The 26389-nt window shown below is 46.6% G+C and overlaps 11 pseudogenes; all 11 read left to right on the plus strand.

The window, feature by feature from the left end:
- Positions 1–2555: 2555 nt before the first annotated feature.
- Positions 2556–2819, plus strand: LOC130288503 (U2 spliceosomal RNA; annotated as a pseudogene).
- A 1474-nt stretch (positions 2820–4293) lies between these two features.
- On the plus strand, positions 4294–4558 carry LOC130288808 (U2 spliceosomal RNA; annotated as a pseudogene).
- Positions 4559–6015: 1457 nt separating this feature from the next.
- Positions 6016–6280, plus strand: LOC130289649 (U2 spliceosomal RNA; annotated as a pseudogene).
- A 1462-nt stretch (positions 6281–7742) lies between these two features.
- Positions 7743–8006, plus strand: LOC130286785 (U2 spliceosomal RNA; annotated as a pseudogene).
- A 1461-nt stretch (positions 8007–9467) lies between these two features.
- Positions 9468–9731, plus strand: LOC130285645 (U2 spliceosomal RNA; annotated as a pseudogene).
- A 6549-nt stretch (positions 9732–16280) lies between these two features.
- LOC130288504 (U2 spliceosomal RNA) lies at positions 16281–16544 on the plus strand (annotated as a pseudogene).
- A 1474-nt stretch (positions 16545–18018) lies between these two features.
- LOC130288809 (U2 spliceosomal RNA) lies at positions 18019–18283 on the plus strand (annotated as a pseudogene).
- Positions 18284–19740: 1457 nt separating this feature from the next.
- Positions 19741–20005, plus strand: LOC130289650 (U2 spliceosomal RNA; annotated as a pseudogene).
- Positions 20006–21466: 1461 nt separating this feature from the next.
- Positions 21467–21730, plus strand: LOC130288795 (U2 spliceosomal RNA; annotated as a pseudogene).
- A 1460-nt stretch (positions 21731–23190) lies between these two features.
- Positions 23191–23458, plus strand: LOC130288495 (U2 spliceosomal RNA; annotated as a pseudogene).
- A 1452-nt stretch (positions 23459–24910) lies between these two features.
- On the plus strand, positions 24911–25176 carry LOC130288333 (U2 spliceosomal RNA; annotated as a pseudogene).
- The last annotated feature ends 1213 nt before the right edge of the window (positions 25177–26389 follow it).

Below are 26389 nucleotides of genomic sequence, written 5' to 3' on the forward strand. Positions count from 1 at the left end.
GCAATCATAAGGCCTGTGAGGAGGTAGAGTCTCAGCTTGTTTTTTGCAGAAAACATCCGCGAAGTCCATATAGGCCTTAGGGAGACCGGTTACTGGAGGAACCACAGAGTTACGGCAAGGGTTACTGGGAACCGGTTTTAGACAGTTCTTGGAACAAGAGGACCCCCAACTTTTGATCTCCCCAGTGGACCAATCCAGGGTAGGGGAATGAAGTTGAAGCCAGGGAAGTCCAAGGAGAATTTCCGAGGTGCAATTGGGGAGGACCAAAAGTTCAATCCTCTCATGATGAGATCCGATGCTCATAAGAAGGGGCTCCGTGCGGAAACGTATGGTACAGTCCAATCTTTCATTATTTACACAATTGATGTAGAGGGGTCTGGCGAGACTGGTCACCGGGATGTTGAACCTGTTGACGAGAGAGGCCAAAATAAAATTTCCTGCAGATCCAGAGTCCAAGAAGGCCACTGTAGAGAAGGAGAAGGCAGAGGCAGACATCCGCACAGGCACAGTAAGACGTGGAGAAGCAGAGTAGACATCAAGGACTGTCTCATCTTTGTGCGGAGTCAGCGTACGTCTTTCCAGGCGGGGAGGACGGATAGGACAATCTCTCAGGAAGTGTTCGGTACTAGCACAGTACAGGCAGAGGTTCTCCATACGGCGTCGTGTCCTCTCTTGAGGTGTCAGGCGAGACCGGTCGACCTGCATAGCCTCCACGGCGGGAGGCACAGGAACAGATTGCAGGGGACCAGAGGAGAGAGGAGCCGAGGAGAAGAAACGCCTCGTGCGAACAGAGTCCATATCTTGGCGGAGTTCCTGACGCCTTTCGGAAAAACGCATGTCAATGCGAGTGGCTAGGTGAATAAGTTCATGTAGATTAGCAGGAATTTCTCGTGCGGCCAGAACATCTTTAATGTTGCTGGATAGGCCTTTTTTGAAGGTCGCGCAGAGGGCCTCATTATTCCAGGACAATTCTGAAGCAAGAGTACGGAATTGTACGGCATACTCGCCAACGGAAGAATTACCCTGGACCAGGTTCAACAGGGCAGTCTCAGCAGAAGAGGCTCGGGCAGGTTCCTCAAAGACACTTCGGATTTCCGAGAAGAAGGAGTGTACAGAGGCAGTGACGGGGTCATTGCGGTCCCAGAGCGGTGTGGCCCATGACAGGGCTTTTCCGGACAGAAGGCTGACTACGAAAGCCACCTTAGACCTTTCAGTGGGAAACAGGTCCGACATCATCTCCAGATGCAGGGAACATTGGGAAAGAAAGCCACGGCAAAACTTAGAGTCCCCATCAAATTTATCCGGCAAGGATAAGCGTATCCCAGGAGCGGCCACTCGCTGCGGAGGAGGTGCAGGAGCTGGCGGAGGAGATGACTGCTGAAGCTGTGGTAGTAACTGTTGTAGCATAACGGTCAGTTGAGACAGCTGTTGGCCTTGTTGCGCTATCTGTTGTGACTGCTGGGCGACCACCGTGGTGAGGTCAGCGACAACTGGCAGAGGAACTTCAGCGGGATCCATGGCCGGATCTACTGTCACGATGCCGGCTGGCAGGTAGTGGATCCTCTGTGCCAGAGAGGGATTGGCGTGGACCGTGCTAGTGGACCGGTTCTAAGCCACTACTGGTTTTCACCAGAGCCCGCCGCAAAGCGGGATGGTCTTGCTGCGGCGGTAGTGACCAGGTCGTATCCACTAGCAACGGCTCACCTCTCTGGCTGCTGAAGATAGGCGCGGTACAAGGGAGTAGGCAAAAGCAAGGTCGGACGTAGCAGAAGGTCGGGGCAGGCAGCAAGGATCGTAGTCAGGGGCAACGGCAGAAGGTCTGGAAACACAGGCAAGGAACACACAAGGAACGCTTTCACTGGCACTAAGGCAACAAGATCCGGCAAGGGAGTGCAGGGGAAGTGAGGTGATATAGGGAAGTGCACAGGTGAACACACTGATTGGAACCACTGCGCCAATCAGCGGCGCAGTGGCCCTTTAAATCGCAGAGACCCGGCGCGCGCGCGCCCTAGGGAGCGGGGCCGCGCGCGCCGGGACAGAACAGACGGAGAGCGAGTCAGGTAGGGGAGCCGGGGTGCGCATCGCGAGCGGGCGCTACCCGCATCGCGAATCGCATCCCGGCTGGCAGCGGAATCGCAGCGCCCCGGGTCAGAGGACGTGACCGGAGCGCTGCCGCGGGGAGAGTGAAGCGAGCGCTCCGGGGAGGAGCGGGGACCCGGAGCGCTCGGCGTAACAATGTGCAACAAAGGTAGGCGTGTTGTTTTCATATGCAGATCTGAAATATTGTCTTATATGCAAGAGGAGGAGTGATGGGGGTTCAGGCAAAAGCCAGGCTATGAATTGCATTGCTAAATGCTCCATCAGAGTGCAATGGTCGCCTGTCCTTTTTTTAAGTGATGATGTGGGTTTAGCCTGTGCTGTATGTATGGGTGGCTGACTGCCACCCACCCAGAGAGTGTATGGGAGGCTGGTTGGCTGCCAGCCTTCCTTCCATTCCTATGAGTAATGTGAGTGCTCATGAAGGGGACATGGTTGGGTCCACCCCTTTCCCGGTTATCCCCTCTAGGCCTTTTGGCTTAGATCAAGTGTAAAAAAAGAAAGGAACTTGCGACAGATCGCATCCTGAGGCACGTTTTTTTTTGTGTGAATACTTGCACTTGGGTGACTTGTGATCACATACTGATACATACGTTCCCTATCTGGGGACCATAAATTAAATGGATTTTTGAGAAAGGGAGCTGATTTGGAAGCTTGCTTCTGTCGCCCTATGCATTGACCCGATGTGGCAGTATCTTCGGGTAGTGAACAGTGCACCACCCCATTCCAGTGTTAAACAAGAAAGATTCTCATTTAATCCTCCGTGGGTGAGAATTTGAGTTTGAGAATTGGAGACCAAAATGATGAGTTGCACTGACTGGTTTATGAACGTCTATTCATTTAGCGTTTTAATGACCATGTTTGCACACTGATTGGTGTAAAAAAATAAAATAAAACTAAATAATAATAATCTAGCACACCTGTGCAGGTTTGACATGACATGACAGGTAGCTGTCTTGTGGGTGGTGCTGAATCCTGTTAAATGACGTGAGGGTCTCATGCCTATACACAAGGGTGTGTCATTGCTGTTGCTTGACCATGCATTGGTTTCTGTGGTCAGTGAATGATAAAAACAAAATTTACCATCCATTGATGGATGGGAAATCCGCCATGAGGCATTTGTTTTTAGAAACTGCTGCTCACAACCAATGTTGCAATGGAGTGTCTCCATCTGCTGGTGGTATTGGAAAGGCATTAGTGCTATGACAGGGTCTGAAGAAGAAGAAGAAGAAGAAGAAGACGGAAAAAAATATATATAAAAAGAAAAAAAGAGAGAGAGAGAGAGACTGACTTAGTGAGCGAGTGAGTGAGAGAGTGAGAGTGAGTGAGAGTGAATGAGTGAGTGAGTGATTGAGTGAGTGAGTGAGTGAGTGAGTGAGAACAAATGAGTTAAAGCAAGTGAGTGAGAGAGATCGAATGAATGAAAGTCTGAATGACAGAAAGAAAAAAGGATGAAGAAAGAAGCATGAAGAAAAAAAAATGTATATGGAGTTGCTGACATGAGTGCAATCTACAAAGCCGTTGAGGCTGATCCTCATGGGAGGATTATTGCACCAGGACCCTTAGCACTTTTAAAATGCCATTCAATGCCACGGGCTAGATGTAAACTGCAGATGACCATGTTGTGGTAGTTACCATGGATACCCAAGTGATGTGTGAGCTAACACATAGGCCCAACAGATTCCAAGAAGGCCAGAATCACCAGCGGCACCACCATCGATTGTCAGGTCACCCGGATTCAGCAAATACCAGAGTCCAAAATGATGCAGGTTTATACTGTTAATTTTCAGTTTATCGTTACAGTTGGTGTTATTCCATGTCGGAAGGGACGCAGCTACAGCCAGTGGGGTAACTAGAGACAGGCAGGCAGCTATGTGCAACAAAGGTAGGCGTGTTGTTTTCATATGCAGATCTGAAATATTGTCTTATATGCAAGAGGAGGAGTGATGGGGGTTCAGGCAAAAGCCAGGCTATGGATTGCATTGCTAAATGCTCCATCAGAGTGCAATGGTCGCCTGTCCTTTTTTTAAGTGATGATGTGGGTTTAGCCTGTGCTGTATGTATGTATGGGTGGCTGACTGCCACCCACCCAGAGAGTGTATGGGAGGCTGGTTGGCTGCCAGCCTTCCTTCCATTCCTATGAGTAATGTGAGTGCTCATGAAGGGGACATGGTTGGGTCCACCCCTTTCCCGGTTATCCCCTCTATGCCTTTTGGCTTAGATCAAGTGTAAAAAAAGAAAGGATCTTGCGACAGATCGCATCCTGAGGCACGTTTTTTTTTTGTGTGAATACTTGCACTTGGGTGACTTGTGAGCACATACTGATACATACGTTCCCTATCTGGGGACCATAAATTAAATGGATTTTTGAGAAAGGGAGCTGATTTGGAAGCTTGCTTCTGTCGCCCTATGCATTGACCCGATGTGGCAGTATCTTCGGGTAGTGAACAGTGCACCACCCCATTCCAGTGTTAAACAAGAAAGATTCTCATTTAATCCTCCGTGGGTGAGAATTTGAGTTTGAGAATTGGAGACCAAAATGATGAGTTGCACTGACTGGTTTATGAACGTCTATTCATTTAGCGTTTTAATGACCATGTTTGCACACTGATTGGTGTAAAAAAATAAAATAAAACTAAATAATAATAATCTAGCACACCTGTGCAGGTTTGACATGACATGACAGGTAGCTGTCTTGTGGGTGGTGCTGAATCCTGTTAAATGACGTGAGGGTCTCATGCCTATACACAAGGGTGTGTCATTGCTGTTGCTTGACCATGCATTGGTTTCTGTGGTCAGTGAATGATAAAAACAAAATTTACCATCCATTGATGGATGGGAAATCCGCCATGAGGCATTTGTTTTTAGAAACTGCTGCTCACAACCAATGTTGCAATGGAGTGTCTCCATCTGCTGGTGGTATTGGAAAGGCATTAGTGCTATGACAGGGTCTGAAGAAGAAGAAGAAGAAGAAGACGGAAAAAAATATATATAAAAAGAAAAAGAGAGAGAGAGACTGACTTAGTGAGCGAGTGAGTGAGAGAGTGAGAGTGAGTGAGAGTGAATGAGTGAGTGAGTGATTGAGTGAGTGAGTGAGTGAGAACAAATGAGTTAAAGCAAGTGAGTGAGAGAGATCGAATGAATGAAAGTCTGAATGACAGAAAGAAAAAAGGATGAAGAAAGAAGCATGAAGAAAAAAAAATGTATATGGAGTTGCTGACATGAGTGCAATCTACAAAGCCGTTGAGGCTGATCCTCATGGGAGGATTATTGCACCAGGACCCTTAGCACTTTTAAAATGCCATTCAATGCCACGGGCTAGATGTAAACTGCAGATGACCATGTTGTGGTAGTTACCATGGATACCCAAGTGATGTGTGAGCTAACACATAGGCCCAACAGATTCCAAGAAGGCCAGAATCACCAGCGGCACCACCATCGATTGTCAGGTCACCCGGATTCAGCAAATACCAGAGTCCAAAATGATGCAGGTTTATACTGTTAATTTTCAGTTTATCGTTACAGTTGGTGTTATTCCATGTCGGAAGGGACGCAGCTACAGCCAGTGGGGTAACTAGAGACAGGCAGGCAGCTATGTGCAACAAAGGTAGGCGTGTTGTTTTCATATGCAGATCTGAAATATTGTCTTATATGCAAGAGGAGGAGTGATGGGGGTTCAGGCAAAAGCCAGGCTATGGATTGCATTGCTAAATGCTCCATCAGAGTGCAATGGTCGCCTGTCCTTTTTTTAAGTGATGATGTGGGTTTAGCCTGTGCTGTATGTATGTATGGGTGGCTGACTGCCACCCACCCAGAGAGTGTATGGGAGGCTGGTTGGCTGCCAGCCTTCCTTCCATTCCTATGAGTAATGTGAGTGCTCATGAAGGGGACATGGTTGGGTCCACCCCTTTCCCGGTTATCCCCTCTAGGCCTTTTGGCTTAGATTAAGTGTAAAAAAAGAAAGGATCTTGCGACAGATCGCATCCTGAGGCACGTTTTTTTTTTGTGTGAATACTTGCACTTGGGTGACTTGTGAGCACATACTGATACATACGTTCCCTATCTGGGGACCATAAATTAAATGGATTTTTGAGAAAGGGAGCTGATTTGGAAGCTTGCTTCTGTCGCCCTATGCATTGACCCGATGTGGCAGTATCTTCGGGTAGTGAACAGTGCACCACCCCATTCCAGTGTTAAACAAGAAAGATTCTCATTTAATCCTCCGTGGGTGAGAATTTGAGTTTGAGAATTGGAGACCAAAATGATGAGTTGCACTGACTGGTTTATGAACGTCTATTCATTTAGCGTTTTAATGACCATGTTTGCACACTGATTGGTGTAAAAAAATAAAATAAAACTAAATAATAATAATCTAGCACACCTGTGCAGGTTTGACATGACATGACAGGTAGCTGTCTTGTGGGTGGTGCTGAATCCTGTTAAATGATGTGAGGGTCTCATGCCTATACACAAGGGTGTGTCATTGCTGTTGCTTGACCATGCATTGGTTTCTGTGGTCAGTGAATGATAAAAACAAAATTTACCATCCATTGATGGATGGGAAATCCGCCATGAGGCATTTGTTTTTAGAAACTGCTGCTCACAACCAATGTTGCAATGGAGTGTCTCCATCTGCTGGTGGTATTGGAAAGGCATTAGTGCTATGACAGGGTCTGAAGAAGAAGAAGAAGAAGAAGACGGAAAAAAATATATATAAAAAGAAAAAGAGAGAGAGAGAGAGAGAGAGACTAACTTAGTGAGCGAGTGAGTGAGAGAGTGAGTGAGAGTGAATGAGTGAGTGAGTGATTGAGTGAGTGAGTGAGTGAGAACAAATGAGTTAAAGCAAGTGAGTGAGAGAGATCGAATGAATGAAAGTCCGAATGACAGAAAGAAAAAAGGATGAAGAAAGAAGCATGAAGAAAAAAAAAATGTATATGGAGTTGCTGACATGAGTGCAATCTACAAAGCCGTTGAGGCTGATCCTCATGGGAGGATAATTGCACCAGGACCCTTAGCACTTTTAAAATGCCATTCAATGCCACGGGCTAGATGTAAACTGCAGATGACCATGTTGTGGTAGTTACCATGGATACCCAAGTGATGTGTGAGCTAACACATAGGCCCAACAGATTCCAAGAAGGCCAGAATCACCAGCTGCACCACCATCGATTGTCAGGTCACCCGGATTCAGCAAATACCAGAGTCCAAAATGATGCAGGTTTATACTGTTAATTTTCAGTTTATCGTTACAGTTGGTGTTATTCCATGTCGGAAGGGACGCAGCTACAGCCAGTGGGGTAACTAGAGACAGGCAGGCAGCTATGTGCAACAAAGGTAGGCGTGTTGTTTTCATATGCAGATCTGAAATATTGTCTTATATGCAAGAGGAGGAGTGATGGGGGTTCAGGCAAAAGCCAGGCTATGGATTGCATTGCTAAATGCTCCATCAGAGTGCAATGGTCGCCTGTCCTTTTTTTAAGTGATGATGTGGGTTTAGCCTGTGCTGTATGTATGTATGGGTGGCTGACTGCCACCCACCCAGAGAGTGTATGGGAGGCTGGTTGGCTGCCAGCCTTCCTTCCATTCCTATGAGTAATGTGAGTGCTCATGAAGGGGACATGGTTGGGTCCACCCCTTTCCCGGTTATCCCCTCTAGGCCTTTTGGCTTAGATCAAGTGTAAAAAAAGAAAGGATCTTGCGACAGATCGCATCCTGAGGCACGTTTTTTTTTGTGTGAATACTTGCACTTGGGTGACTTGTGAGCACATACTGATACATACGTTCCCTATCTGGGGACCATAAATTAAATGGATTTTTGAGAAAGGGAGCTGATTTGGAAGCTTGCTTCTGTCGCCCTATGCATTGACCCGATGTGGCAGTATCTTCGGGTAGTGAACAGTGCACCACCCCATTCCAGTGTTAAACAAGAAAGATTCTCATTTAATCCTCCGTGGGTGAGAATTTGAGTTTGAGAATTGGAGACCAAAATGATGAGTTGCACTGACTGGTTTATGAACGTCTATTCATTTAGCGTTTTAATGACCATGTTTGCACACTGATTGGTGTAAAAAAATAAAATAAAACTAAATAATAATAATCTAGCACACCTGTGCAGGTTTGACATGACATGACAGGTAGCTGTCTTGTGGGTGGTGCTGAATCCTGTTAAATGACGTGAGGGTCTCATGCCTATACACAAGGGTGTGTCATTGCTGTTGCTTGACCATGCATTGGTTTCTGTGGTCAGTGAATGATAAAAACAAAATTTACCATCCATTGATGGATGGGAAATCCGCCATGAGGCATTTGTTTTTAGAAACTGCTGCTCACAACCAATGTTGCAATGGAGTGTCTCCATCTGCTGGTGGTATTGGAAAGGCATTAGTGCTATGACAGGGTCTGAAGAAGAAGAAGAAGAAGACGGAAAAAAATATATATAAAAAGAAAAAGAGAGAGAGAGAGAGAGACTGACTTAGTGAGCGAGTGAGTGAGAGAGTGAGAGTGAGTGAGAGTGAATGAGTGAGTGAGTGATTGAGTGAGTGAGTGAGTGAGTGAGAACAAATGAGTTAAAGCAAGTGAGTGAGAGAGATCGAATGAATGAAAGTCTGAATGACAGAAAGAAAAAAGGATGAAGAAAGAAGCATGAAGAAAAAAAAATGTATATGGAGTTGCTGACATGAGTGCAATCTACAAAGCCGTTGAGGCTGATCCTCATGGGAGGATTATTGCACCAGGACCCTTAGCACATTTTAAAATGCCATTCAATGCCACGGGCTAGATGTAAACTGCAGATGACCATGTTGTGGTAGTTACCATGGATACCCAAGTGATGTGTGAGCTAACACATAGGCCCAACAGATTCCAAGAAGGCCAGAATCACCAGCTGCACCACCATCGATTGTCAGGTCACCCGGATTCAGCAAATACCAGAGTCCAAAATGATGCAGGTTTATACTGTTAATTTTCAGTTTATCGTTACAGTTGGTGTTATTCCATGTCGGAAGGGACGCAGCTACAGCCAGTGGGGTAACTAGAGACAGGCAGGCAGCTATGTGCAACAAAGGTAGGCGTGTTGTTTTCATATGCAGATCTGAAATATTGTCTTATATGCAAGAGGAGGAGTGATGGGGGTTCAGGCAAAAGCCAGGCTATGAATTGCATTGCTAAATGCTCCATCAGAGTGCAATGGTCGCCTGTCCTTTTTTTAAGTGATGATGTGGGTTTAGCCTGTGCTGTATGTATGGGTGGCTGACTGCCACCCACCCAGAGAGTGTATGGGAGGCTGGTTGGCTGCCAGCCTTCCTTCCATTCCTATGAGTAATGTGAGTGCTCATGAAGGGGACATGGTTGGGTCCACCCCTTTCCCGGTTATCCCCTCTAGGCCTTTTGGCTTAGATCAAGTGTAAAAAAAGAAAGGATCTTGCGACAGATCGCATCCTGAGGCACGTTTTTTTTTGTGTGAATACTTGCACTTGGGTGACATGTGAGCACATACTGATACATACGTTCCCTATCTGGGGACCATAAATTAAATGGATTTTTGAGAAAGGGAGCTGATTTGGAAGCTTGCTTCTGTCGCCCTATGCATTGACCCGATGTGGCAGTATCTTCGGGTAGTGAACAGTGCACCACCCCATTCCAGTGTTAAACAAGAAAGATTTTCATTTAATCCTCCGTGGGTGAGAATTTGAGTTTGAGAATTGGAGACCAAAATGATGAGTTGCACTGACTGGTTTATGAACGTCTATTCATTTAGCGTTTTAATGACCATGTTTGCACACTGATTGGTGTAAAAAAATAAAATAAAACTAAATAATAATAATCTAGCACACCTGTGCAGGTTTGACATGACATGACAGGTAGCTGTCTTGTGGGTGGTGCTGAATCCTGTTAAATGACGTGAGGGTCTCATGCCTATACACAAGGGTGTGTCATTGCTGTTGCTTGACCATGCATCGGTTTCTGTGGTCAGTGAATGATAAAAACAAAATTTACCATCCATTGATGGATGGGAAATCCGCCATGAGGCATTTGTTTTTAGAAACTGCTGCTCACAACCAATGTTGCAATGGAGTGTCTCCATCTGCTGGTGGTATTGGAAAGGCATTAGTGCTATGACAGGGTCTGAAGAAGAAGAAGAAGAAGACGGAAAAAAATATATATAAAAAGAAAAAGAGAGAGAGAGAGAGAGACTGACTTAGTGAGCGAGTGAGTGAGAGAGTGAGAGTGAGTGAGAGTGAATGAGTGAGTGAGTGATTGAGTGAGTGAGTGAGTGAGAACAAATGAGTTAAAGCAAGTGAGTGAGAGAGATCGAATGAATGAAAGTCCGAATGACAGAAAGAAAAAAGGATGAAGAAAGAAGCATGAAGAAAAAAAAATGTATATGGAGTTGCTGACATGAGTGCAATCTACAAAGCCGTTGAGGCTGATCCTCATGGGAGGATTATTGCACCAGGACCCTTAGCACTTTTAAAATGCCATTCAATGCCACGGGCTAGATGTAAACTGCAGATGACCATGTTGTGGTAGTTACCATGGATACCCAAGTGATGTGTGAGCTAACACATAGGCCCAACAGATTCCAAGAAGGCCAGAATCACCAGCTGCACCACCATCGATTGTCAGGTCACCCGGATTCAGCAAATACCAGAGTCCAAAATGATGCAGGTTTATACTGTTAATTTTCAGTTTATCGTTACAGTTGGTGTTATTCCATGTCGGAAGGGACGCAGCTACAGCCAGTGGGGTAACTAGAGACAGGCAGGCAGCTATGTGTGTCACGATGCCGGCTGGCAGGTAGTGGATCCTCTGTGCCAGAGAGGGATTGGCGTGGACCGTGCTAGTGGACCGGTTCTAAGCCACTACTGGTTTTCACCAGAGCCCGCCGCAAAGCGGGATGGTCTTGCTGCGGCGGTAGTGACCAGGTCGTATCCACTAGCAACGGCTTACCTCTCTGGCTGCTGAAGATAGGCGCGGTACAAGGGAGTAGGCAAAAGCAAGGTCGGACGTAGCAGAAGGTCGGGGCAGGCAGCAAGGATCGTAGTCAGGGGCAACGGCAGAAGGTCTGGAAACACAGGCAAGGAACACACAAGGAACGCTTTCACTGGCACTAAGGCAACAAGATCCGGCAAGGGAGTGCAGGGGAAGTGAGGTGATATAGGGAAGTGCACAGGTGAACACACTGATTGGAACCACTGCGCCAATCAGCGGCGCAGTGGCCCTTTAAATCGCAGAGACCCGGCGCGCGCGCCGGGACAGAACAGACGGAGAGCGAGTCAGGTAGGGGAGCCGGGGTGCGCATCGCGAGCGGGCGCTACCCGCATCGCGAATCGCATCCCGGCTGGCAGCGGAATCGCAGCGCCCCGGGTCAGAGGACGTGACCGGAGCGCTGCCGCGGGGAGAGTGAAGCGAGCGCTCCGGGGAGGAGCGGGGACCCGGAGCGCTCGGCGTAACAGTACCCCCCCCCTTGGGTCTCCCCCTCTTCTTAGAGCCTGAGAACCTGAGGAGCAGACTTTTGTCTAGGATGTTGTCCTCAGGTTCCCAGGATCTCTCTTCAGGACCACAACCCTCCCAGTCCACTAAAAAAAAATTTTTTCCTCTGACCTTTTTGGCAGCTAAAATTTCTTTGACCGAGAAGATGTCCGAGGAGCCGGAAACAGGAGTGGGAGGAACAGATTTGGGAGAAAAACGGTTGAGGATGAGTGGTTTGAGAAGAGAGACGTGAAAGGCATTAGGGATACGAAGAGAGGGAGGAAGAAGAAGTTTATAAGAGACAGGATTAATTTGACACAAAATTTTGAAAGGACCAAGATAGCGTGGTCCCAACTTGTAGCTAGGGACACGGAAGCGGACATATTTAGCGGAGAGCCATACCTTGTCTCCAGGGGAAAAAACGGGGGGAGCTCTTCTTTTCTTATCCGCGAACTTCTTCATGCGTGATGAAGCCTGTAAGAGAGAATTTTGGGTCTCTCTCCATATGATGGAAAGGTCACGAGAAATTTCATCCACAGCGGGCAGACCAGAGGGCAAGGGAGTAGGGAGGGGGGGAAGAGGGTGACGGCCGTACACCACGAAAAATGGGGATTTGGAGGAAGACTCAGAGACCCTGAAGTTATACGAGAATTCGGCCCATGGGAGGAGATCTGCCCAGTCATCCTGGCGGGAGGAAACAAAATGTCGCAAATAATCACCCAAGATCTGGTTAATCCTTTCTACTTGTCCATTGGACTGGGGATGATATGCAGAAGAAAAATTTAATTTAATCTTGAGTTGTTTACAGAGAGCCCTCCAGAATTTAGACACGAATTGGACGCCTCTATCCGAGACAATCTGTGTAGGCAACCCGTGAAGACGAAAAATGTGTACAAAAAATTGTTTAGCCAACTGAGGCGCAGAAGGAAGACCAGGAAGAGGGATGAAATGTGCCATTTTGGAGAATCGATCAACGACCACCCAAATAACAGTGTTGCCACGGGAAGGGGGTAAATCAGTAATAAAATCCATACCAATCAGAGACCAAGGCTGTTCGGGGACAGGCAGAGGATGAAGAAAACCAGCGGGCTTCTGGCGAGGAGTCTTATCCCGGGCACAGATAGTGCAGGCTCGCACAAAGTCCACAACATCCGTCTCCAGAGTCGGCCACCAATAGAAGCGGGAGATGAGTTGCACAGATTTCTTGATACCCGCATGACCTGCGAGATGGGAGGAGTGACCCCATTTGAGGATTCCGAGGCGTTGGCGAGGAGAAACAAAGGTCTTTCCTGGAGGAGTCTGCCTGATGGAGGCAGGAGAAGTGGAGATCAGGCAGTCAGGTGGAATGATGTGTTGCGGAGAGAGTTCAACTTCTGAGGCATCCGAGGAACGAGAGAGAGCATCGGCCCTAATGTTCTTATCGGCAGGACGAAAGTGAATCTCAAAATTAAATCGGGCAAAGAACAGAGACCACCGGGCCTGGCGAGGATTCAGCCGTTGGGCAGACTGGAGGTAGGAGAGGTTCTTGTGGTCGGTGTAGATAATAACAGGAGAACTTGATCCCTCCAGCAGATGCCTCCATTCCTCAAGTGCTAATTTAATGGCTAGAAGCTCTCGATCCCCGATGGAGTAGTTCCTCTCCGCTGGAGAGAAGGTCCTAGAGAAAAAACCACAAGTGACAGCATGCCCAGAAGAATTTTTTTGTAGAAGAACAGCTCCAGCTCCCACTGAGGAGGCAGGGGCGTTGCACAGTCCAAAGGGCATGACCAGATACTCAAAGTGTCCATCTCTGGTGTTAAATGCCGTTTTCCACTCGTCCCCCTCTCTGATGCGGATGAGGTTATAGGCGCCTCTTAAGTCCAATTTAGTGAAGATGTGGGCACCTTGGAGGCGATCAAAGAGTTCAGAGATGAGGGGTAAGGGGTAGCGGTTCTTAACCGTGATTTTATTAAGACCGCGGTAGTCAATGCATGGACGTAGGGAGCCATCTTTTTTGGACACAAAGAAAAATCCGGCTCCGGCAGGAGAGGAGGATTTACGGATAAAGCCCTTTTTTAGATTCTCCTGGACGTATTCGGACATGGCAAGAGTCTCTGGGGCAGAGAGAGGATAAATTCTGCCCCGGGGTGGAGTAGTGCCCGGGAGGAGGTCGATAGGGCAATCATAAGGCCTGTGAGGAGGTAGAGTCTCAGCTTGTTTTTTGCAGAAAACATCCGCGAAGTCCATATAGGCCTTAGGGAGACCGGTTACTGGAGGAACCACAGAGTTACGGCAAGGGTTACTGGGAACCGGTTTTAGACAGTTCTTGGAACAAGAGGACCCCCAACTTTTGATCTCCCCAGTGGACCAATCCAGGGTAGGGGAATGAAGTTGAAGCCAGGGAAGTCCAAGGAGAATTTCCGAGGTGCAATTGGGGAGGACCAAAAGTTCAATCCTCTCATGATGAGATCCGATGCTCATAAGAAGGGGCTCCGTGCGGAAACGTATGGTACAGTCCAATCTTTCATTATTTACACAATTGATGTAGAGGGGTCTGGCGAGACTGGTCACCGGGATGTTGAACCTGTTGACGAGAGAGGCCAAAATAAAATTTCCTGCAGATCCAGAGTCCAAGAAGGCCACTGTAGAGAAGGAGAAGGCAGAGGCAGACATCCGCACAGGCACAGTAAGACGTGGAGAAGCAGAGTAGACATCAAGGACTGTCTCATCTTTGTGCGGAGTCAGCGTACGTCTTTCCAGGCGGGGAGGACGGATAGGACAATCTCTCAGGAAGTGTTCGGTACTAGCACAGTACAGGCAGAGGTTCTCCATACGGCGTCGTGTCCTCTCTTGAGGTGTCAGGCGAGACCGGTCGACCTGCATAGCCTCCACGGCGGGAGGCACAGGAACAGATTGCAGGGGACCAGAGGAGAGAGGAGCCGAGGAGAAGAAACGCCTCGTGCGAACAGAGTCCATATCTTGGCGGAGTTCCTGACGCCTTTCGGAAAAACGCATGTCAATGCGAGTGGCTAGGTGAATAAGTTCATGTAGATTAGCAGGAATTTCTCGTGCGGCCAGAACATCTTTAATGTTGCTGGATAGGCCTTTTTTGAAGGTCGCGCAGAGGGCCTCATTATTCCAGGACAATTCTGAAGCAAGAGTACGGAATTGTACGGCATACTCGCCAACGGAAGAATTACCCTGGACCAGGTTCAACAGGGCAGTCTCAGCAGAAGAGGCTCGGGCAGGTTCCTCAAAGACACTTCGGATTTCCGAGAAGAAGGAGTGTACAGAGGCAGTGACGGGGTCATTGCGGTCCCAGAGCGGTGTGGCCCATGACAGGGCTTTTCCGGACAGAAGGCTGACTACGAAAGCCACCTTAGACCTTTCAGTGGGAAACAGGTCCGACATCATCTCCAGATGCAGGGAACATTGGGAAAGAAAGCCACGGCAAAACTTAGAGTCCCCATCAAATTTATCCGGCAAGGATAAGCGTATCCCAGGAGCGGCCACTCGCTGCGGAGGAGGTGCAGGAGCTGGCGGAGGAGATGACTGCTGAAGCTGTGGTAGTAACTGTTGTAGCATAACGGTCAGTTGAGACAGCTGTTGGCCTTGTTGCGCTATCTGTTGTGACTGCTGGGCGACCACCGTGGTGAGGTCAGCGACAACTGGCAGAGGAACTTCAGCGGGATCCATGGCCGGATCTACTGTCACGATGCCGGCTGGCAGGTAGTGGATCCTCTGTGCCAGAGAGGGATTGGCGTGGACCGTGCTAGTGGACCGGTTCTAAGCCACTACTGGTTTTCACCAGAGCCCGCCGCAAAGCGGGATGGTCTTGCTGCGGCGGTAGTGACCAGGTCGTATCCACTAGCAACGGCTCACCTCTCTGGCTGCTGAAGATAGGCGCGGTACAAGGGAGTAGGCAAAAGCAAGGTCGGACGTAGCAGAAGGTCGGGGCAGGCAGCAAGGATCGTAGTCAGGGGCAACGGCAGAAGGTCTGGAAACACAGGCAAGGAACACACAAGGAACGCTTTCACTGGCACTAAGGCAACAAGATCCGGCAAGGGAGTGCAGGGGAAGTGAGGTGATATAGGGAAGTGCACAGGTGAACACACTGATTGGAACCACTGCGCCAATCAGCGGCGCAGTGGCCCTTTAAATCGCAGAGACCCGGCGCGCGCGCGCCCTAGGGAGCGGGGCCGCGCGCGCCGGGACAGAACAGACGGAGAGCGAGTCAGGTAGGGGAGCCGGGGTGCGCATCGCGAGCGGGCGCTACCCGCATCGCGAATCGCATCCCGGCTGGCAGCGGAATCGCAGCGCCCCGGGTCAGAGGACGTGACCGGAGCGCTGCCGCGGGGAGAGTGAAGCGAGCGCTCCGGGGAGGAGCGGGGACCCGGAGCGCTCGGCGTAACAATGTGCAACAAAGGTAGGCGTGTTGTTTTCATATGCAGATCTGAAATATTGTCTTATATGCAAGAGGAGGAGTGATGGGGGTTCAGGCAAAAGCCAGGCTATGAATTGCATTGCTAAATGCTCCATCAGAGTGCAATGGTCGCCTGTCCTTTTTTTAAGTGATGATGTGGGTTTAGCCTGTGCTGTATGTATGGGTGGCTGACTGCCACCCACCCAGAGAGTGTATGGGAGGCTGGTTGGCTGCCAGCCTTCCTTCCATTCCTATGAGTAATGTGAGTGCTCATGAAGGGGACATGGTTGGGTCCACCCCTTTCCCGGTTATCCCCTCTAGGCCTTTTGGCTTAGATCAAGTGTAAAAAAAGAAAGGAACTTGCGACAGATCGCATCCTGAGGCACGTTTTTTTTTGTGTGAATACTTGCACTTGGGTGACTTGTGATCACATACTGATACATACGTTCCCTATCTGGGGACCATAAATTAAATGGATTTTTGAGAAAGGGAGCTGATTTGGAAGCTTGCTTCTGTCGCCCTATGCATTGACCCGATGTGGCAGTATCTTCGGGTAGTGAACAGTGCACCACCCCATTCCAGTGTTAAACAAGAAAGATTCTCATTTAATCCTCCGTGGGTGAGAATTTGAGTTTGAGAATTGGAGACCAAAATGATGAGTTGCACTGACTGGTTTATGAACGTCTATTCATTTAGCGTTTTAATGACCATGTTTGCACACTGATTGGTGTAAAAAAATAAAATAAAACTAAATAATAATAATCTAGCACACCTGTGCAGGTTTGACATGACATGACAGGTAGCTGTCTTGTGGGTGGTGCTGAATCCTGTTAAATGACGTGAGGGTCTCATGCCTATACACAAGGGTGTGTCATTGCTGTTGCTTGACCATGCATTGGTTTCTGTGGTCAGTGAATGATAAAAACAAAATTTACCATCCATTGATGGATGGGAAATCCGCCATGAGGCATTTGTTTTTAGAAACTGCTGCTCACAACCAATGTTGCAATGGAGTGTCTCCATCTGCTGGTGGTATTGGAAAGGCATTAGTGCTATGACAGGGTCTGAAGAAGAAGAAGAAGAAGAAGAAGACGGAAAAAAATATATATAAAAAGAAAAAAAGAGAGAGAGAGAGAGACTGACTTAGTGAGCGAGTGAGTGAGAGAGTGAGAGTGAGTGAGAGTGAATGAGTGAGTGAGTGATTGAGTGAGTGAGTGAGTGAGTGAGTGAGAACAAATGAGTTAAAGCAAGTGAGTGAGAGAGATCGAATGAATGAAAGTCTGAATGACAGAAAGAAAAAAGGATGAAGAAAGAAGCATGAAGAAAAAAAAATGTATATGGAGTTGCTGACATGAGTGCAATCTACAAAGCCGTTGAGGCTGATCCTCATGGGAGGATTATTGCACCAGGACCCTTAGCACTTTTAAAATGCCATTCAATGCCACGGGCTAGATGTAAACTGCAGATGACCATGTTGTGGTAGTTACCATGGATACCCAAGTGATGTGTGAGCTAACACATAGGCCCAACAGATTCCAAGAAGGCCAGAATCACCAGCGGCACCACCATCGATTGTCAGGTCACCCGGATTCAGCAAATACCAGAGTCCAAAATGATGCAGGTTTATACTGTTAATTTTCAGTTTATCGTTACAGTTGGTGTTATTCCATGTCGGAAGGGACGCAGCTACAGCCAGTGGGGTAACTAGAGACAGGCAGGCAGCTATGTGCAACAAAGGTAGGCGTGTTGTTTTCATATGCAGATCTGAAATATTGTCTTATATGCAAGAGGAGGAGTGATGGGGGTTCAGGCAAAAGCCAGGCTATGGATTGCATTGCTAAATGCTCCATCAGAGTGCAATGGTCGCCTGTCCTTTTTTTAAGTGATGATGTGGGTTTAGCCTGTGCTGTATGTATGTATGGGTGGCTGACTGCCACCCACCCAGAGAGTGTATGGGAGGCTGGTTGGCTGCCAGCCTTCCTTCCATTCCTATGAGTAATGTGAGTGCTCATGAAGGGGACATGGTTGGGTCCACCCCTTTCCCGGTTATCCCCTCTATGCCTTTTGGCTTAGATCAAGTGTAAAAAAAGAAAGGATCTTGCGACAGATCGCATCCTGAGGCACGTTTTTTTTTTGTGTGAATACTTGCACTTGGGTGACTTGTGAGCACATACTGATACATACGTTCCCTATCTGGGGACCATAAATTAAATGGATTTTTGAGAAAGGGAGCTGATTTGGAAGCTTGCTTCTGTCGCCCTATGCATTGACCCGATGTGGCAGTATCTTCGGGTAGTGAACAGTGCACCACCCCATTCCAGTGTTAAACAAGAAAGATTCTCATTTAATCCTCCGTGGGTGAGAATTTGAGTTTGAGAATTGGAGACCAAAATGATGAGTTGCACTGACTGGTTTATGAACGTCTATTCATTTAGCGTTTTAATGACCATGTTTGCACACTGATTGGTGTAAAAAAATAAAATAAAACTAAATAATAATAATCTAGCACACCTGTGCAGGTTTGACATGACATGACAGGTAGCTGTCTTGTGGGTGGTGCTGAATCCTGTTAAATGACGTGAGGGTCTCATGCCTATACACAAGGGTGTGTCATTGCTGTTGCTTGACCATGCATTGGTTTCTGTGGTCAGTGAATGATAAAAACAAAATTTACCATCCATTGATGGATGGGAAATCCGCCATGAGGCATTTGTTTTTAGAAACTGCTGCTCACAACCAATGTTGCAATGGAGTGTCTCCATCTGCTGGTGGTATTGGAAAGGCATTAGTGCTATGACAGGGTCTGAAGAAGAAGAAGAAGAAGAAGACGGAAAAAAATATATATAAAAAGAAAAAGAGAGAGAGAGACTGACTTAGTGAGCGAGTGAGTGAGAGAGTGAGAGTGAGTGAGAGTGAATGAGTGAGTGAGTGATTGAGTGAGTGAGTGAGTGAGAACAAATGAGTTAAAGCAAGTGAGTGAGAGAGATCGAATGAATGAAAGTCTGAATGACAGAAAGAAAAAAGGATGAAGAAAGAAGCATGAAGAAAAAAAAATGTATATGGAGTTGCTGACATGAGTGCAATCTACAAAGCCGTTGAGGCTGATCCTCATGGGAGGATTATTGCACCAGGACCCTTAGCACTTTTAAAATGCCATTCAATGCCACGGGCTAGATGTAAACTGCAGATGACCATGTTGTGGTAGTTACCATGGATACCCAAGTGATGTGTGAGCTAACACATAGGCCCAACAGATTCCAAGAAGGCCAGAATCACCAGCGGCACCACCATCGATTGTCAGGTCACCCGGATTCAGCAAATACCAGAGTCCAAAATGATGCAGGTTTATACTGTTAATTTTCAGTTTATCGTTACAGTTGGTGTTATTCCATGTCGGAAGGGACGCAGCTACAGCCAGTGGGGTAACTAGAGACAGGCAGGCAGCTATGTGCAACAAAGGTAGGCGTGTTGTTTTCATATGCAGATCTGAAATATTGTCTTATATGCAAGAGGAGGAGTGATGGGGGTTCAGGCAAAAGCCAGGCTATGGATTGCATTGCTAAATGCTCCATCAGAGTGCAATGGTCGCCTGTCCTTTTTTTAAGTGATGATGTGGGTTTAGCCTGTGCTGTATGTATGTATGGGTGGCTGACTGCCACCCACCCAGAGAGTGTATGGGAGGCTGGTTGGCTGCCAGCCTTCCTTCCATTCCTATGAGTAATGTGAGTGCTCATGAAGGGGACATGGTTGGGTCCACCCCTTTCCCGGTTATCCCCTCTAGGCCTTTTGGCTTAGATTAAGTGTAAAAAAAGAAAGGATCTTGCGACAGATCGCATCCTGAGGCACGTTTTTTTTTTGTGTGAATACTTGCACTTGGGTGACTTGTGAGCACATACTGATACATACGTTCCCTATCTGGGGACCATAAATTAAATGGATTTTTGAGAAAGGGAGCTGATTTGGAAGCTTGCTTCTGTCGCCCTATGCATTGACCCGATGTGGCAGTATCTTCGGGTAGTGAACAGTGCACCACCCCATTCCAGTGTTAAACAAGAAAGATTCTCATTTAATCCTCCGTGGGTGAGAATTTGAGTTTGAGAATTGGAGACCAAAATGATGAGTTGCACTGACTGGTTTATGAACGTCTATTCATTTAGCGTTTTAATGACCATGTTTGCACACTGATTGGTGTAAAAAAATAAAATAAAACTAAATAATAATAATCTAGCACACCTGTGCAGGTTTGACATGACATGACAGGTAGCTGTCTTGTGGGTGGTGCTGAATCCTGTTAAATGATGTGAGGGTCTCATGCCTATACACAAGGGTGTGTCATTGCTGTTGCTTGACCATGCATTGGTTTCTGTGGTCAGTGAATGATAAAAACAAAATTTACCATCCATTGATGGATGGGAAATCCGCCATGAGGCATTTGTTTTTAGAAACTGCTGCTCACAACCAATGTTGCAATGGAGTGTCTCCATCTGCTGGTGGTATTGGAAAGGCATTAGTGCTATGACAGGGTCTGAAGAAGAAGAAGAAGAAGAAGACGGAAAAAAATATATATAAAAAGAAAAAGAGAGAGAGAGAGAGAGAGAGACTAACTTAGTGAGCGAGTGAGTGAGAGAGTGAGTGAGAGTGAATGAGTGAGTGAGTGATTGAGTGAGTGAGTGAGTGAGAACAAATGAGTTAAAGCAAGTGAGTGAGAGAGATCGAATGAATGAAAGTCTGAATGACAGAAAGAAAAAAGGATGAAGAAAGAAGCATGAAGAAAAAAAAATGTATATGGAGTTGCTGACATGAGTGCAATCTACAAAGCCGTTGAGGCTGATCCTCATGGGAGGATTATTGCACCAGGACCCTTAGCACTTTTAAAATGCCATTCAATGCCACGGGCTAGATGTAAACTGCAGATGACCATGTTGTGGTAGTTACCATGGATACCCAAGTGATGTGTGAGCTAACACATAGGCCCAACAGATTCCAAGAAGGCCAGAATCACCAGCGGCACCACCATCGATTGTCAGGTCACCCGGATTCAGCAAATACCAGAGTCCAAAATGATGCAGGTTTATACTGTTAATTTTCAGTTTATCGTTACAGTTGGTGTTATTCCATGTCGGAAGGGACGCAGCTACAGCCAGTGGGGTAACTAGAGACAGGCAGGCAGCTATGTGCAACAAAGGTAGGCGTGTTGTTTTCATATGCAGATCTGAAATATTGTCTTATATGCAAGAGGAGGAGTGATGGGGGTTCAGGCAAAAGCCAGGCTATGGATTGCATTGCTAAATGCTCCATCAGAGTGCAATGGTCGCCTGTCCTTTTTTTAAGTGATGATGTGGGTTTAGCCTGTGCTGTATGTATGTATGGGTGGCTGACTGCCACCCACCCAGAGAGTGTATGGGAGGCTGGTTGGCTGCCAGCCTTCCTTCCATTCCTATGAGTAATGTGAGTGCTCATGAAGGGGACATGGTTGGGTCCACCCCTTTCCCGGTTATCCCCTCTATGCCTTTTGGCTTAGATCAAGTGTAAAAAAAGAAAGGATCTTGCGACAGATCGCATCCTGAGGCACGTTTTTTTTTGTGTGAATACTTGCACTTGGGTGACTTGTGAGCACATACTGATACATACGTTCCCTATCTGGGGACCATAAATTAAATGGATTTTTGAGAAAGGGAGCTGATTTGGAAGCTTGCTTCTGTCGCCCTATGCATTGACCCGATGTGGCAGTATCTTCGGGTAGTGAACAGTGCACCACCCCATTCCAGTGTTAAACAAGAAAGATTCTCATTTAATCCTCCGTGGGTGAGAATTTGAGTTTGAGAATTGGAGACCAAAATGATGAGTTGCACTGACTGGTTTATGAACGTCTATTCATTTAGCGTTTTAATGACCATGTTTGCACACTGATTGGTGTAAAAAAATAAAATAAAACTAAATAATAATAATCTAGCACACCTGTGCAGGTTTGACATGACATGACAGGTAGCTGTCTTGTGGGTGGTGCTGAATCCTGTTAAATGACGTGAGGGTCTCATGCCTATACACAAGGGTGTGTCATTGCTGTTGCTTGACCATGCATTGGTTTCTGTGGTCAGTGAATGATAAAAACAAAATTTACCATCCATTGATGGATGGGAAATCCGCCATGAGGCATTTGTTTTTAGAAACTGCTGCTCACAACCAATGTTGCAATGGAGTGTCTCCATCTGCTGGTGGTATTGGAAAGGCATTAGTGCTATGACAGGGTCTGAAGAAGAAGAAGAAGAAGAAGAAGACGGAAAAAAATATATATAAAAAGAAAAAGAGAGAGAGAGAGAGAGACTGACTTAGTGAGCGAGTGAGTGAGAGAGTGAGTGAGAGTGAATGAGTGAGTGAGTGATTGAGTGAGTGAGTGAGTGAGAACAAATGAGTTAAAGCAAGTGAGTGAGAGAGATCGAATGAATGAAAGTCTGAATGACAGAAAGAAAAAAGGATGAAGAAAGAAGCATGAAGAAAAAAAAATGTATATGGAGTTGCTGACATGAGTGCAATCTACAAAGCCGTTGAGGCTGATCCTCATGGGAGGATTATTGCACCAGGACCCTTAGCACATTTAAAATGCCATTCAATGCCACGGGCTAGATGTAAACTGCAGATGACCATGTTGTGGTAGTTACCATGGATACCCAAGTGATGTGTGAGCTAACACATAGGCCCAACAGATTCCAAGAAGGCCAGAATCACCAGCGGCACCACCATCGATTGTCAGGTCACCCGGATTCAGCAAATACCAGAGTCCAAAATGATGCAGGTTTATACTGTTAATTTTCAGTTTATCGTTACAGTTGGTGTTATTCCATGTCGGAAGGGACGCAGCTACAGCCAGTGGGGTAACTAGAGACAGGCAGGCAGCTATGTGCAACAAAGGTAGGCGTGTTGTTTTCATATGCAGATCTGAAATATTGTCTTATATGCAAGAGGGGGAGTGATGGGGGTTCAGGCAAAAGCCAGGCTATGGATTGCATTGCTAAATGCTCCATCAGAGTGCAATGGTCGCCTGTCCTTTTTTTAAGTGATGATGTGGGTTTAGCCTGTGCTGTATGTATGTATGGGTGGCTGACTGCCACCCACCCAGAGAGTGTATGGGAGGCTGGTTGGCTGCCAGCCTTCCTTCCATTCCTATGAGTAATGTGAGTGCTCATGAAGGGGACATGGTTGGGTCCACCCCTTTCCCGGTTATCCCCTCTAGGCCTTTTGGCTTAGATCAAGTGTAAAAAAAGAAAGGATCTTGCGACAGATCGCATCCTGAGGCACGTTTTTTTTTTTTTGTGTGAATACTTGCACTTGGGTGACTTGTGAGCACATACTGATACATACGTTCCCTATCTGGGGACCATAAATTAAATGGATTTTTGAGAAAGGGAGCTGATTTGGAAGCTTGCTTCTGTCGCCCTATGCATTGACCCGATGTGGCAGTATCTTCGGGTAGTGAACAGTGCACCACCCCATTCCAGTGTTAAACAAGAAAGATTCTCATTTAATCCTCCGTGGGTGAGAATTTGAGTTTGAGAATTGGAGACCAAAATGATGAGTTGCACTGACTGGTTTATGAACGTCTATTCATTTAGCGTTTAATGACCATGTTTGCACACTGATTGGTGTAAAAAAATAAAATAAAACTAAATAATAATAATCTAGCACACCTGTGCAGGTTTGACATGACATGACAGGTAGCTGTCTTGTGGGTGGTGCTGAATCCTGTTAAATGACGTGAGGGTCTCATGCCTATACACAAGGGTGTGTCATTGCTGTTGCTTGACCATGCATTGGTTTCTGTGGTCAGTGAATGATAAAAACAAAATTTACCATCCATTGATGGATGGGAAATCCGCCATGAGGCATTTGTTTTTAGAAACTGCTGCTCACAACCAATGTTGCAATGGAGTGTCTCCATCTGCTGGTGGTATTGGAAAGGCATTAGTGCTATGACAGGGTTTGAAGAAGAAGAAGAAGAAGACGGAAAAAAATATATATAAAAAGAAAAAGAGAGAGAGAGAGAGAGACTGACTTAGTGAGCGAGTGAGTGAGAGAGTGAGTGAGAGTGAATGAGTGAGTGAGTGATTGAGTGAGTGAGTGAGTGAGAACAAATGAGTTAAAGCAAGTGAGTGAGAGAGATCGAATGAATGAAAGTCTGAATGACAGAAAGAAAAAAGGATGAAGAAAGAAGCATGAAGAAAAAAAATGTATATGGAGTTGCTGACATGAGTGCAATCTACAAAGCCGTTGAGGCTGATCCTCATGGGAGGATTATTGCACCAGGACCCTTAGCACATTTAAAATGCCATTCAATGCCACGGGCTAGATGTAAACTGCAGATGACCATGTTGTGGTAGTTACCATGGATACCCAAGTGATGTGTGAGCTAACACATAGGCCCAACAGATTCCAAGAAGGCCAGAATCACCAGCGGCACCACCATCGATTGTCAGGTCACCCGGATTCAGCAAATACCAGAGTCCAAAATGATGCAGGTTTATACTGTTAATTTTCAGTTTATCGTTACAGTTGGTGTTATTCCATGTCGGAAGGGACGCAGCTACAGCCAGTGGGGTAACTAGAGACAGGCAGGCAGCTATGTGCAACAAAGGTAGGCGTGTTGTTTTCATATGCAGATCTGAAATATTGTCTTATATGCAAGAGGAGGAGTGATGGGGGTTCAGGCAAAAGCCAGGCTATGGATTGCATTGCTAAATGCTCCATCAGAGTGCAATGTTCGCCTGTCCTTTTTTTAAGTGATGATGTGGGTTTAGCCTGTGCTGTATGTATGTATGGGTGGCTGACTGCCACCCACCCAGAGAGTGTATGGGAGGCTGGTTGGCTGCCAGCCTTCCTTCCATTCCTATGAGTAATGTGAGTGCTCATGAAGGGGACATGGTTGGGTCCACCCCTTTCCCGGTTATCCCCTCTAGGCCTTTTGGCTTAGATCAAGTGTAAAAAAAGAAAGGATCTTGCGACAGATCGCATCCTGAGGCACGTTTTTTTTTTTGTGTGAATACTTGCACTTGGGTGACTTGTGAGCACATACTGATACATACGTTCCCTATCTGGGGACCATAAATTAAATGGATTTTTGAGAAAGGGAGCTGATTTGGAAGCTTGCTTCTGTCGCCCTATGCATTGACCCGATGTGGCAGTATCTTCGGGTAGTGAACAGTGCACCACCCCATTCCAGTGTTAAACAAGAAAGATTCTCATTTAATCCTCCGTGGGTGAGAATTTGAGTTTGAGAATTGGAGACCAAAATGATGAGTTGCACTGACTGGTTTATGAACGTCTATTCATTTAGCGTTTAATGACCATGTTTGCACACTGATTGGTGTAAAAAAATAAAATAAAACTAAATAATAATAATCTAGCACACCTGTGCAGGTTTGACATGACATGACAGGTAGCTGTCTTGTGGGTGGTGCTGAATCCTGTTAAATGACGTGAGGGTCTCATGCCTATACACAAGGGTGTGTCATTGCTGTTGCTTGACCATGCATTGGTTTCTGTGGTCAGTGAATGATAAAAACAAAATTTACCATCCATTGATGGATGGGAAATCCGCCATGAGGCATTTGTTTTTAGAAACTGCTGCTCACAACCAATGTTGCAATGGAGTGTCTCCATCTGCTGGTGGTATTGGAAAGGCATTAGTGCTATGACAGGGTTTGAAGAAGAAGAAGAAGAAGACGGAAAAAAATATATATAAAAAGAAAAAGAGAGAGAGAGAGAGAGACTGACTTAGTGAGCGAGTGAGTGAGAGAGTGAGAGTGAGTGAGAGTGAATGAGTGAGTGAGTGATTGAGTGAGTGAGTGAGAACAAATGAGTTAAAGCAAGTGAGTGAGAGAGATCGAATGAATGAAAGTCTGAATGACAGAAAGAAAAAAGAATGAAGAAAGAAGCATGAAGAAAAAAAAATGTATATGGAGTTGCTGACATGAGTGCAATCTACAAAGCCGTTGAGGCTGATCCTCATGGGAGGATTATTGCACCAGGACCCTTAGCACTTTTAAAATGCCATTCAATGCCACGGGCTAGATGTAAACTGCAGATGACCATGTTGTGGTAGTTACCATGGATACCCAAGTGATGTGTGAGCTAACACATAGGCCCAACAGATTCCAAGAAGGCCAGAATCACCAGCGGCACCACCATCGATTGTCAGGTCACCCGGATTCAGCAAATACCAGAGTCCAAAATGATGCAGGTTTATACTGTTAATTTTCAGTTTATCGTTACAGTTGGTGTTATTCCATGTCGGAAGGGACGCAGCTACAGCCAGTGGGGTAACTAGAGACAGGCAGGCAGCTATGTGCAACAAAGGTAGGCGTGTTGTTTTCATATGCAGATCTGAAATATTGTCTTATATGCAAGAGGAGGAGTGATGGGGGT

Source organism: Hyla sarda, chromosome 8, assembly GCF_029499605.1.
Source record: "Hyla sarda isolate aHylSar1 chromosome 8, aHylSar1.hap1, whole genome shotgun sequence".
Classification (NCBI taxonomy): Eukaryota; Metazoa; Chordata; class Amphibia; order Anura; family Hylidae; genus Hyla; species Hyla sarda.